The sequence below is a fragment of the Haemorhous mexicanus genome, chromosome 6, assembly GCF_027477595.1.
Source record: "Haemorhous mexicanus isolate bHaeMex1 chromosome 6, bHaeMex1.pri, whole genome shotgun sequence".
Taxonomy (NCBI): Eukaryota; Metazoa; Chordata; class Aves; order Passeriformes; family Fringillidae; genus Haemorhous; species Haemorhous mexicanus.
Genome location: NC_082346.1, coordinates 49,035,852 through 49,051,095, shown reverse-complemented (window position 1 = coordinate 49,051,095; position 15,244 = coordinate 49,035,852).

Here is a 15,244-nt window from a genome sequence, read left to right as displayed (position 1 = left end):
AGTAAGCAGAGTTCATTACAGTTCTAAATATATCACATTCTAAACATTCTGGGTGAAAACATGCCCCATCCATTTAAAGCAACCATTTAAAAAACAATGTATTCACAGCAATGTCATTACACCAACATCTGTTAAATGTATGCAGGTCTGCCATCTTATGGAGCCTGAATGGTACTGCCAAATAACAGAACGTGGAGCTACATGTTCATGTTAGGTGAATAGTTTGAATTTTTCCTTTACAGGTAATGTGTACTTTCTCCTAAAACTTGCCCCATTTGGAGGCACTCTTTCTGTTTGATTTGCATGTTTGTGGGATTTATGTGTGCATGCAATTGTACATGTGTAAACACAATCAAATAAAAGTGTTACACAGCAAGTTTAAACATAAAATAGCTAGGAAGATTTGAAGTTAAAGTTGGTTGTTTACATTATATGACAGCCTGGACCAACATAATTATGTGCAATGTTTTGGGGGAGCTCTGTTGGATTTGTCTGATTCAGCATTCAGGTTAGTTGGTGCTATTTAGTGAGTGGCTATACAAAATTTTGCTTTAGCATCTTTGTTTGGAGTATGACTGTGCTGTATTTGCTGCAAGCTAGTCAAGTCCTGTTCTAAAGATAAAATTATTAACTCCTCTATGGGCTGTTCTACAGCTGTTATTATTAGAGTATAATATAAAGAGTTTTGAATTAAGTTTGTACAGGCCAAAGCAGACAATCATCATGGCAGTATTCAGCCCAAGTGATTAAATTTTGGCACAGCTATTAAAGTTGCTAAAATGATGCGTGTTTGTTTGTTTTATTTTCTATTTTTATAAAAGCTGATGTCAGATAAACTTGATAAGTGACTTTTGGGTCAGCCAAGAACAAATGCACAAGAGCACAATAATGTTATGATTAGTACATCAAGTATTATTATACATTATTTTCTCTTTAACTGGTGCAAATTTATTTTTAGGTGAAAAGGATTCTTCAGGAAGACCTTATTACTTTGCTTTTGAAAAGTTTGAGGTGAGTTAACAAAGTGGCTGATCTAAGTGGTTGAGATACAGTCGGATAAGATAAGCAAATTGTCCAGCATTCAGTGAAGTTTTGCAGAGTTTTACCAGCTGCTGGAAAATCTAGTAGTGCCTGGAATCTAAACACATAGGAGGATGCCTGATTTTTCCCAGTTGTACCTGTACTAGAAAATACACATTATACATGTATATACATTATACTTTTTCCATTTAGTGTCATTTGCAAGTATTCATATCTACCCTGATATTCTTGCTGGAAAAAGACACTAAGCACAAACTGCCATTTAGATTACTGTCAACTGAATTTGATTATGTGAAGTACTGCCTACCACCACAAAGAAGTCTTAGCATAATTGGTTTTCACTATTTGAATCAGTTTATTATCATCATATATAAATTTTTATTTGTCTTTCATCTAAAGGTTTTACAGTTTCAGACAGATGTTAGGTAACCTTGGCATTTTGTTTGACAAAGTTACCTTGTGTCTCAAAGGTCATGCCACATGTTACTGTGTCTTAAACAGTACAAAATAAGACACCTTTTTTTGTTTTTTCAGCAACAATAAGTTAACCTGTAAATCTGTAAACCACATATGTTATATGATAGCGCCAAATTTTTCTCTGTCCAAAATTGACATTATTTTGAAGTGGATAGCTTTGAAGGTGGATACAGCCACACATTCAAACCCATTGCCATATACACATCTCACTGGAGACCTGCTGCCAGATGCAGAGGAGTATTTCATTCTGTGTAATTCTGAGCTGGAGGTGTGGTTAGGCAGGTGCATCCTCAGCATGACAGCCAGTGAGCTTGGTGTTTGCTAAGCTCATTGATGGCATGTGTATTACAATGCAAACAATCTCCTGCTACTATAGGTATCCACGTATTTTTATGAAAGACTTTAGGAATGACAGCAAATAGGCATAAGGGTATGATTTTTATATGAGTGGCACTCCTCTGACAAATTCCTCACAACTGCAGTATTAGTTCCTTTGTTGCTGCATTGTGCAACCCTCAATATTGTATTAAATAGTTTTAAGCCATCCTCCATTGAATTTGCCTCTTACCAAGTTAGGGAATATTATTTCTAAGATTTGTCTTTGACTATAGCTATCTTTGTCTTTTTCAGTAGCTATCCAAATTTGATTAACCTGATATGTGATAGTTAGTTGAAACAGAATACAAGATAAAGCACATCTAGCTTCTGGTGGTATGGTTTCAGAGGTTAGTAATGGGCACCTCAGTGATAGATTAGTGTGTCACTAAAGGTGCCAGGTACCTTGCCAGTCTTGTATGGAAGTCTGTAAGCTGTTGGTAGCCAGCTTGCAGTGCTGGTTACCACAGCTTTCAATTCTTACAATATTGAGAATTTATTTGCTAGAATTTTTGTATTAAACGAATTCAGTGTTCGTGGTCCTACACCAATTCCACCCAGCAAAGTTTGCATGGTACCTCTTTGATTTCTGTATTCTACTGGTGTGTGTTTTTTGTAGCCATCATAGAGGAAGATGCTATATTCAAGCACAAGTCTTGTTCCATGTACCAGTTGGCTGAGTTCAGATGTGTGTTATTCTCATTAATTTTGGAGCCATAATCATGGTCTCTCATCCCTCATACAGTTGCATTAAGCAAAGGAGTGCCTTTGTTAAGAGGTTGTTTTGGTTGTTGAATGAGCAATTCTAGTTGCATATAAGATACACGATCAGGAACAAGTGTGTCCTTAATTGTGTCCATTTGGATTGACTTCCTATTGATTATTAGCAGTGTTTATAGAAAAATGGCTGAATATTATCATGTTGTTCTCATTGTTTACAATTTGAGTGTAATTCTTAGGAGCCCTGAAGTTTGGTTGGTTGTCTTACATGTCTATAGTACCCACTTAATTTTATTAATAAAATAATTTGCAATTTCCCATGCAGTATTACCTACAGCTAAAGTCAGTCAATTTTAGGATTACTGTAACGTTATCACCTACTATCAGTTCTTGACCCAGAGCTAATCTGTGAGAATATATTTCCAGCCTTCAGGAAGGACCAATATAATCTACTTGCTGAGTTTCTCAGAGTAGTTTATCTTCCTTGAGATTGGCAGCCCATTGCTCTTTTAAAAGGTACTGTCTCATTAAAAAATAAAAAAACCCACCAAAACAAAACAACAAACCCAAAACCAAAAAAAACCTAAAACCAAAACCCAAGGAGATATATATTTACTGTACGTATCACCAGCACTTTTGACTCAGGAAGTCCTCTCCTTGCATTCTGTTGAAATAAATCACAGCTCCCTGTGAGTCTTAGCCATTCTGGTAGCCACTTACTAGCCTTTCTCAGAAGGTGATTGAATGTTTTAGAGCTCTATTAATACAGATTCTGTGGCTTCCTATCCATCATGTACCTTATACTGCAACTTCTTGACTTGGTCCCTGCCATGTAAAATCTAAACACTAATATTTAATTCCAGAAAATGCTTGATGGAACACTAATATTTAACTCCAGTGAATGCTGTATGATAGCATTCATACTTTGGTGAACTGTTTCCTCATGTACTCCAGTTAGAGTATGATATGTATACTGTAAAATTGTTACTTTGGTGGGAGGATCATTGATTCCAGGTGTTTAGCTAACATGGCACAGACAAAGATGGGGCCATGGTTAAAATCTTGGGGTATGTGATAAAAGGTACATTGTCTTCCACCCCAAGTAAATGCAAACTGTGGTTTCTCTTGCTCTTGTATCAGGATCATAAAGACCATTTCTTGTGTAGCTGACATACCCACCCATGGAGAACATTTACTGTGCTGGGAACCAGGGGCTGTTAAAAAGCCAGTTGCTTTATGGGAAGCCCTACAGTCAATAGTTGTGTGCCATATCCTCTCTGGGTTATTAAAACTGGGCTGTTACAAAGTGAGCTTTTTCTATAGTACCCCGTTGCTCCAGTTGTTTGACTTAATTGTGTCACAGGTTTTATGGCAGGGGGTTATGGCTCTGAGCCTTCTTTCATTGTCGTGCTGGTTTGATCTGTCTCAGCATGTGATTGACTTCCTGGATGTAAACTTTAACTTGTTTGTTATCCATCCTAACGTACATTCCAAGACAACTGATACAGAGCAGGGGCTCTCAGGATTAATCCATTGGGTAAGGGCAGGCATTTGGTGCTACTGGAAGCATCAAACTTCTGTCCCCAGACTGATGTGCTGGATGTGGAGGAAGATACATGCTTCCACACCAGCCCTCGTATGCCACTTCTGTACCTGTGTGCAGGCATCATATACTGAGGTCCCAAGTTCTAACTTGCTTCCCTCATCTCCAGAAGAGGAAGCTGGTTTCATTTCCTCATATGGCTACACTCTACCCATGTCACATTTCCAAACTTGTCTTGGTCCCAGAGTCTTGGAAAAGGTGGCTCTTGGCTAGGTTTCTACAGTGAGGGCCATGATGGTGCAGAGGCAAGAGCTACTAACCCGTACAGCAGCAGAACTCTGCCCATCAGCTGGCTGGTCTCACCTGCTGGTCACACACAGCTCCAGGCATGGAGGGGCTTCCAGACTGCAGAGAAACTGCTCTGTGCCAAAGCATACTGGAGATACAGGAAGACTTCACAGTATGAACAGTTAGTGACTGCATGGAACGACTTATGCAGTGGTGATTGCTCCACAGCTCGTGTATCTTCTATTTGTGGTCTTCTTTGCAATTAAAAGAGTGTTAAAAAGGCAAAATGTTGTTAATTAATGGGATTATCAATTTTGTCTGAATCAGAGACCACTTTAGTGCTTCAACCCTAGCTGTGTTTCTCTGCTTTAAAGTGATCAGAAGCTGGCCACAAATACAAGTGAAAGCAGAAGGTGGATCAAGTTTTTGTGCAGAGCTGCATTTAAAGAAAAATTCTAACTGCAGAGATTAAAACATAGTTGAGTTACTGTGTTGGGAAAAAAAAAATCTATAAATTGGTGTCATTATTTATGTGCCTTATTCTTAAAATGGTAGTTACTAATAAAGCAAAATGGCAAAAAAAATTACTGGAATTGGCATCCACTCTGCTTTGTTCAGCTCCAAAACAACAGGGAGATCACAGGAAGCTCAGAGGTTGCTATGTAGAAAATACTGTTCTGCACCAGACTGGAAATCAGACTGGGTCAGTATCTTTCTACATCTATGGCAAGATGAGGTCCTTGAATTAATTACTTGCTGCTGGTAAGAGGAATCAGTCCATCCCCATGAAGGATTGTACTCTAAACTTTAACAGTAAAAGATCTTCTTAACTTTGAAGCATGACTTGTTAAAAGGATTCCAGAATTATTATGAACAACCACAGCTCCAGGTAGTTTGATATTCATGTACATTTTAGAATTTACTCAGTTCTTGACCTTGGTGGATTTCTGTAGTAATATGTTTCACCATGCAATTACTCATTGGTTTGGCAAACAGTAATCAAGCACATTCTTTCTTCTACAAAAACGATGCAAGATTTTATTCCCATTACAAAGGAGGAAACATTTCAGCTCTCTTGTTTTGTCTGAGAAAGTGGCATACAGCAAACTGCCTTCAGCTGGCTGTATCTTTTAGATCAGATTATCTTAAAATGTCACATTGGGATTCTGGTATTAATTTACAGTGTCAACATGTCTTAGGGTGGATGAACCTTAGTGTTTTACTGAAACATAATGTTTTCTGGGTTTTCTAATTACTCAAACCAGCTTTATCTAGTTATTTTCAGCTTTCATAATTATGTGTATTTTTTTTACCTTCATGCATAAATCAATGAGTGGCATTTAATCTAACATTTGGTTTACTTCTGTTTAACAATAAAAGCCTGTACAGATGGCTGCAAAACAGAACCCTCAGACACAGTTGGATTTGTACATTTGTGCTGATTTCTTGCTTAAGGGAGCTCAGTTCAACATGCTGTACTGCCAGATCCATCCCTGCAGTAATTCTCTTGGCTTCAGTGGATGGCCACATGGGATCACCTGTGCTAGCTGGCTAAGCTAAGAGATTCTCTACAATTCCAAAGAGATCTGCTTGACAGTATGAAAAAATGAAGTCTGAAGAGCATGCTAACTGTGTTGGGCTTTGGACAGTTCAGCTGTTTTGTTCAAAGTAGGGGCCATGAGAGCCACTTTCCATTCAGGGACCACAAGAAATATTACAACTTTGATTTATATGATGAGCAGTAGATAATATTGTGCTCACCCTGGGTACTGTGTAGGTACAGACAATAGGAGGGTCAAAGATTCAGCTCATTTTCTGAGGGTTTAGAAGTAATTTCAGAACTGTGGAAGTCATTGAGAAGCTGCTCTAATTCTGTCTGTGTGACATCAGAAATGCTGGAAGAAAGATTTTTAGAACACAGCTGCCTACAAAAAGTCTGGGAACTACAGGCAAATAAATTGTTCCTATTCATGTGAATTTCTTTGTGCTCCATAAATCAAGTTGTAATGGCCATTATTCCTAAAATCAAGGATCATATAAAATGTCATCAATTTCCTTTCCTAATGGAAAACCCCTTAAAGATGCAGAAATCTGAGCAACTCTGGGGGCTAAAAGGAATTGACACTTCTAGAGATTATGATATTCCACAAGATTGCAACATAGGAACAGGCCAACAGCTTGTTTGGCTTTGTTTGGTATTGCTTATACAGGGCAGGCAAGACACACAGAACTGCAAGTCCTGAAGCTAACTTGTTTTTATGGAGTTGTGCACCTTATCTGAATATATGCAAAGTATGAAAAAAATTAATTGTGAATATTTGATCATCCAGTAAAGGCAAAGTGCAATAGTGATTACATTAAAGCAAAATTACTTGTGCTCACTTGTAAGTTGGTTTGCTTTTCTATGGGAAACAATGTCCTTTCAAAATAATCCAAAATGGTAAGCACTTTTATGGCGCAATACAAATAAAACAGAATAATCAGCTGCAAAAATGCTATCCAGAACAAAAACGTACTTCCACACTGAGAGGTGATCGTAGTTTGTAGGAAACAACTGTCCTTGTAAACAGTGTTAACACTGTAACAAACAACCAAGAAAGAATTACCTTATAACTTCAGCTGAATCCTTAGGGTCATGCAGCTCAGTTGGGCTGGAGCTGACCCAAAGATGGAACGCTTCTCAACAGTTTAATTGTAATGTTTCCCATTTTCTTTTGCAAGTAATACTTTATGGTGTAAATACCTCACTGGTAGTGTCACCTATGACATTTTGGCCTTTTCATTCTTCCCATACTTTTCTCCAGAAACTGGCCAGGACTCTTGCTGTTGATGTTTCAGTGCCATCTCCCCAGTTGCCTGTAGGAGAGTTTGTTGGGTCAGATATCCAAAGCAGATCCGTGCATGTGGATCGTATTCACCTGACCTAAAAGGCCTCCCACAATCCTGCCTGCTGAGGATCATTTCCACATGAAGGCGCCTGCAGCTGGCCTGAAGCCCAGCTAGGTTTGAGCTGCTCCTGAGGGGAAGCAATGTGGTGTGACTGCAGCATGCTGTCTGTCACTCCTGGTTCTGGGAACACGGTGAGGAAAAACTTCAGCTGTTTGTTCACAGAGGCTGCTTTGGTTTGACAGAATTTATGGTCTCTGGCTCTGCAGGAAGGTGCATGCATTGTTCCCAAGCCAGGCACAGTCTTGCAAGAGATGTTTGTACAGTCATGGGCTTCAGCTAATACCTATGCTGGAGGCAGGGTGGTTGATTTTACATTTGTGGCACAGATAATCTGCAATGAAGATAATCTAATAGTAGATAATTGAGAATTGGCTCAGTGGGTGTTACAATCCTGCTCTCAGTTTTGATCTAGCACAGGCTGGTTTTTGCTGCTGTCCAGGCACTGCTATCAGCATGAGGTATTCCTGCTTCCCTGCTCCTGTTCCCTCTTCTGCCTGTGGCATGCCAGCCATTCAGTTGTGCTAGCAACTGAATGTGCTAGTGATTATCACAATCAATAATTCTTTTTTAACTCCAGTCAGTTCCTTGACTTAGTGCTGGCAACTTTTTAATGAACCTTAGTTAAGAAGCTCTGCAAGCAATTTTGTTGGCACAGCTGAGGGACACAGGGGTATTTAGAAAGTTTTAAGCTACTACTGACATTTTTTATCATGAAACAGTAGCCACAGTTCAGCTGTATTTCTGTAATTTGACTATACCATTGTAAATTAGGAGTAATCGCAAATAAAACGTTTTCACTATCACCAACCATGTTTTGAGAAGGTGAAATAATTTAAAAGAAAGAAAAATTATGGCAGGTAGTTGGAGATTTGAGAGAAGGCTTTTTCTCCCTTGCAAATACAATAATTTAGAAATGCCATCAATAAATAGAATTGTTTTATTTCAGCAGATAAAAACAGGATTATCTTCCATTTAGTACTGAACCAGCACTTAGGAAACTGCAGGGTTACAGAATTAAAAATCACACACAGTGCTCTCTGAAAAACTTGATTGCTTCACTAAGCCATGTACCACTGAGCACTTCATGGCTTGTTGGCAATGAGAAGCAATAGAGCCTTGGATTTGCCAGTCATCTTTGTCATTGACTTCAGCAAAGGAAAGGCTACAAATAAAGCTGCTGCAGGGGCCCTCTGTCCCACAGCCGGGTGTGGCAGGGACAGACATTGCATAGAAACAATGACTTGTCCTTGGAGCTGCTTCTGTCACACCACCCTCCTTGGCAGCAGGGGAAAATGTACAGAGTGGAGGGAGACTGATGGTCATCAGGCTTCAGAAATCCCTTCTAGGAGTGCCATCTGATTGGTCTAGCTGCGCTTTTTGTTGAGAGGGTGAGAATCCTTGTGTGCAGAAAATATAACTGCACAAAGAAAAGAAATCCAAACAAAGGTAATGAATGCAGAGCAGGCACTTTGACAAGGAGCAAACAGATTCCCTTCTGACAAGCAACGGAACTGATGACTGTCAAGCTCTTTCCTTGACAGGAAAAAAAGATGTCAGAATCTGCTGCTGGAGAAATCTCCCACCCCATCTGACTATCAAAACACAGCTGGCAACCCCAGGGAAGAAGATCCCTAACCAACAGGAAAAAAGAACACATGAAAATACTTTATTTCTTTTGACTTGAGAAGAACAAATTCTATCAACAGAAAACTCTGTTTGGTACAGCTATTAATTAATATTATTGGTATTTTCTAACTCTGGCCTTTCTTACTGCTTTCCTCTCTTTCCTCCTTAGTCTCTCCAAGCACTTCTCCCCATCTTATCTATGTTTCTGACAACTCACTAACTCACTGTGCTGATTATCTGAATGTCCTTCTCTCTAGGCTTGTCTGTGACTGCTAGTCCTGGTAATTTACCTTTTTGAAATAGTTATTTACTGAATAGCAATAGAAAGTAATTACTTCCAGCAGCCAAAGAAGAACCCTGATCTTAGCATTTTAAAATAGGATGCTTTACAGACAAAGTCTTAAAGTCTTCAGGGTTCATATTTCTGCAGTGGTACTCTAGTACAGGGCCTCCATTAATGATTATGGCTGTTTAAGAATTTCTGTAATGTCAACATTGGAGTCTCTTTCCTTTCTAGTGTAGTGGTCCTGATTTTTTGCTAACAAATATGGGATACCAACCCACAAACTGAAGGTGCAGTGTTCTATAAATGAACTTGGATGAACCTAGCAGAGCCTGCTTTATGTAGCTCTTCCTAAATGAAGGCTGCTCTGACAGTGTTTAGAGATTCTGCAGTTCATATGAGGCTACTGTGTGCTCCTGCCAAAGGCCGTAACATAGTTTGGGGTGGAGTGCAGCTTCCCCTTTCAGTGTGAAGGTGCCAGAAGTTTTTTATTTAAGCATATGGTGTACTTTCTTCATTAAAACAGCAATATGCTTAGCTCAGAAGTACTTAATTCTAAAACTCACTGATAGACTATGGATAGCAGAGTTGGTAGAATGCCATTCAAGTGTTATTTGGATTTTAGGACTCTGAGCAGCCCTAAATATGGGGAACCACTGGTTGTGATTCCTAGGAAATACAGCTGCAGCATTACATTGTTTTCAGCACAAGATTGTCTACCATTATTAGCTATACTTTAATGAAGTTGTTCTGGATATACTGATGAACAATAACAATAATTTCTTAATCTTTAATTAATTGTGTAAGTTGTTATCTGCTTTCCTATTTACTTCTATATGTATTTTTTGTATTGTTTTATATATATGATTTCTAGTTCAAAATAACCTGGTTGCTAGGTTAAATTATAGAAAGAAGAGTTCATATCTAATGTGGATAATAATGAAAAGAGTAGAAAAGAATTGTTTATCAAAGCAAAGTATTTGAAATAAGAAACTGTCATTGAAGCATCTTGGAAGTTGTCCATATTTACACGACACTTCATGTAAATAAAGTGAAGTAATGAAAATAGGTGAGAACTCTTTTGTCCAAAAAAACTCATATAGTCAGATGGGTAGAAAGTATTTCAGATAAAGGCTGCAGTTGAGAAAATGAACTCAGGGTTCATGAAAGCCCAACAGCTTTGAACAAAATTTGTGATCTTAGAGAAAGTAATGAAGAATCTGTGGGGAATTTAAAAAGAATGTAACATTTAATAAGGGAAGAAGAAGTATTTGGGATAGACGGTGAGATAAATGATTGTTGTACCATACTGAGTGTCTGGGAAAAGAAAAGGAACAATATATGCCTGGCCATTTGTGAGCAGATGGTTATGTGTGGTCATGATCATCCTGAGTTGGGGTACCAAAAAGGGAATATATATGTATTGGAGACAGATCTGTGCTATGAGCTCTTTGAAAAAGGGTTGTTATCTGGTTTTGTGTATGTCTGGGTGTGGAATAGTGGTTGTGAAGAGAGAGAATTCTAGAGAGAGAATTCATGCAGGATCATAGCATGAGTCAGCTTGGAATGGCCTTCAGAATATCTTCTAGTCCAACCTCCTGCTCACATGGAAATGAAGATGGTTACAAACATTTTGATAAAGTTGAGCCATATTCATGTTTGTGGTACAGACTAACAGATTTTTTAAGTACTCAATTTTCTTGGGAATTTGTAAATTTCGAACTGCTCCACTCCTGTATGTGTGTATAAAATAAACTACAGAATATAAAATTTATATATTTTTTCACTCTTACCCTGATGCAGGTGTATGGGCATTCAGATTATTTTGGCTTAAGCTATTCTTATTCTTGCACTAAGAACTAGGTTTGAATTGCCATCATCCTTACTTTTCCTCCTGATACATTTAATGAATGTACAACTGGTTCCAGCCTTCTGAGACAAAAGAACTGCTTTTATGAAATTTAATGGGTGTAGCAAAACACTAAGGGACAGGTAAGGTGAAAAAAAAGTGCATGAAAAAAGCACAGACATACCTTTGAGGACATACCTATGGCTCTTTGAGGAAGAACCATAAAAATAAAATTAATGTTCTTTCTTCTCTGCATGAAAATTAAATTTCCAGTTGCTGTTATAGAGCTTACCTATGCATTCTCCTCTTTTCAAAGTTGTGCAGCATACTGATGCTTTTAGGGTGAAAAGGAACAGCACAGCAGCAGAATAACTGCAGTCTGTATGATAGGACTTTCACTGGTAGTAAGATAGAGGATTAAATTTTAATAAATATATAATTGATTAGTCCCAGTTCATACAGTATTATGACTTGTGATGGCATCCATAATTTAGGTATATTAGGTTGGGTTTTTTATAGGTTTAATAATCTTCGGTGTGCTGAAAGGAGTGTAATAGTTGAGGACAGCAGGATTTCAGGTCATTATATTGTAGATTTTTTTAACTGTGTATTTATCAACTAGTTTCAATGCCTGTCATATCAGTTGTCTAGTGACAGCAGTCAGCATTCTGGCAAAGAGGTGACATTGCATACAACTCAAGCATTATACAAATTGTCTGGTAATAAACTTTTCAATACCAATAATGGATACCTATGTGATATTATTTACAAATAAAAATTTTCTAGATAGCTGAGGAAAGTTTACAGTCTCATTGGCAGCTGAATTAATGTAATTTTGCAGCACAAATGGAGATTGGAGAAAGGAAAATCTGTAGGCATCTCAGCTCAGTTGTTGGCAAAACATGGGGATGAGGAAGATTTCTGGCAAGGTTGAAGACAGATTAAAAAATGCAGTTGTACAGCGAAAAACGTGGGCTGCTAATGCCACTACAGCTCAGGTACTTGTGCAAGTGACAACAAAAGCTTTTTTATTTTTTTACTGGGCACAAACTGATGCTATTTTAGAATAATTTATGTAGGTAGTAAAGATGGGAAGGAAACTGGTTGTGTTTAAATTAAAAATAGAACAGTCCTCTCTCCATACCCACCTGGCTGAAAAATCAAAATGAAATGGAAGAATAAGCAAAACTGTTTTGACAAAGTTTTACAGAGCTTTTTGAATACTATAAGAACAAATACTGATAAACTACACATAGTAATTGATGTAATAAATCAGAGGCTTAAACATGACAGAGATCTGGAATTTATCTAACACAGATACAAAAAATGTCTGGAATTTACATTCCAGGTATGAACAAGGGATGAGTAACTGCCTTCACAGTCAGAGAAAAAACAAGGAAAAGCTCTGTGTAGAATGGAGAAGGGAAATGAATGAATCAAGAAAGCTATGATTTGGAGTCTTGGAGGTGCAGACTCAAGGTCTTGCAGAAGACTGAAACAAAGAGACTATTTATCAATATAGGCAGCAAATTGCACCTAGCACATAAAGAAGGGGGAGCCCTAAAGGTTTTGTATCATCTAGTTGCATGCCCCAGCCTAATGAGCAATTTTGCAGTTTTCAGAACGGACAAAGATATAGAAAAGATAGTCAAAGCCAGAAGAGAATATACACAAAGTGAAAAGAACTGTGGGGTGGAAGCTAAACTAGGAGAGCTCAACTTATTCAAAGGGATGGGGAGCGTTACTGACTAGTAAAAAAACTAGGGAATGAAGTTTTATGGCTTGTGGTAGAGATTTTAATCCACCTGTGGTATTGTGGTGTGCTATATAACAAGCTTCATTTTTATTTTAGAAACATTTGCTGTATTTGCAATTATTCTGTTAGTCTACAACAACACACAAAACTCTAAAATAAAGCTTGAAATGAATGAACAGTATGGAAATAAATAGAAGATGGGATAAAATGCAGTTCAAGTTTTTCAAAGATAGACCGTGAGTGTATTTTAATGGCAGCAGAATTTTTAGGATGGAAACCTGTTAGATACAATTAATTTTTATCTCAGTAAAGCATTTGACAAGGTTTCACTTGTGAGATTATAAGGTGAAATGGGAAATAGCACAAGAAATAGATAAAAAAGTGGCTAAAAGAAGGATGAGAATAGGTCTGCGCTGGAAAGGGGACTATGTGACCAAAGAGGGAGTTCAATGGGGGCTCCTTACACCAACTATTGGCCAATATTATTTAACAAAGGCAATGACACAAAAATAAGAATGTGCCAATTAAACTTGCTGATGGCAAAAACAGAGGCATTGCTCACAATGACCCATATCAAAAATTTCAATCCTATAAAACAGGTGATCTATGGAAGCAAACTTGAATTTAATACAGAATAGAAGGCAGTGTCCTTAGGGATTAATACCAAGAATTTCTGATATAATAGGGGGAATTCATATAAGGGAAGCAATTGCTTGGAAATGCCCAATTATAATTATTCATTATGGTCATTATGAGCCACTAGTATGATTCAGCCAACTCTATGTTAAATGCAGGGCTGTAGAATATTTCCAGTAGAGACTGAGAAGTACCACTGTGTCCTGAATACTGTGTACAATTCTAGTTCAGAATATGAACTGAGAAAAGTGCAAAAGATTCAGTGGACTGACCACTGAAAATTTTTGAATTGCTTAATGGCAGAAAGGCTGAGTGGCATATGATTGCTGTCTGTGCATAGATTACATCCAGGTTAGCACCCTCATGAAGCAGAGAGCTATTTTAAGCCATAGGAAATTGCTGGCCATGAAACAGATGGATATAAACATAAATGTAATTAAGGAGGAAGTCAGGATGTTTCTAAGCATTGGAACATTGTGGTTCTGGACCTGTCTCTACAGGAGCTGTGGGTAGAAAAGCCCAACAAATTTGAAATTGAATTCATATGAACGCACCTGTGTGGTGAGGTTTTCTGCAGAGAAGGCTGAACTCAGTGGCTCAGACCATCCCTTCCAGACATATGTCCACAAAAGGTTAGAGACCAGGGATAAATGGCAAGACCAACTTTATTTTGGGAAAAGCCTAATGAGAAATTAGCATGGGTTTTACATAAGAAATCAATAGGTCCAGGGAAATGCAGAATAGCTAAATGCAATAGAAAATCCTGACTGGTTGGTATAACTAATTTATTTTTAAAATACTGACTATTTAAGCATGCTGTTTCATAGGCTGCATTTCGAATGGTTCATTAGGAATATGACTCCTCCTCCAAATTAACATCTGATCCTATGATCCCAAGGCACCAAAAACCCCACCTCATTACAGTAACTGGAAACTTCACCTGTGGCTGCACAATGAAGCCACAATGTCATCTCAAAATTATGGCATGTAACACTTGTTTTGATTTGAGAATAAAAGAAGTATGTCAAGTGCATCTTTCTTACAAGAGGTTCTATTCCTGTGGTATTTAAAAAAGAAAGGTGGAAGAACTGCAGGGTACAAAATACAATAAGAGGCAAAAAATAAGGGTGGATGTGGGGTGGGGTTTTTTGTTCGGTTGATTTGGTTTGCATTTTTTTAAGAACTAAAATTCCTCTCCTCTTTTCTCTGCAAAAAGAAACTGGATAAAATTGTATGGGTCTGGATATGTACAGGAAGTTTTATTGATTCTGGATTTCTTAAAATTTTCTAGTCTTCACCCTGAGAAAGCTTGTATAAAACGCTAGTGGGCCATTCTAGCACACAAAATGCCATGCTTATGTCAGCAAAATACCTCCTTCCTCTGCTGCAGTGCTTTGTTCACTGTAAATGTACCGGGAACAATATCGAGACCCTACTTTTTTTGGAATGATATAGAAATACAGACTTACATTCACATATGCATACATGAATACATAGCAGAAGTTAAAGTACTTTACAACTCTGAGGTTTATGTCTAAACACCTCATAGACCTGTCTAGAATATGGCTTTGATACAGATTTTTCATATTAATTTTGTTGCTGTTTCTGTTTTGTATAATGGAACAGTGTACACATATTTCAAACTTGCCTACAGGATCAGTCTGACCATGGCTTCAATTTGAAGTTCAAGGCCAGCACTAC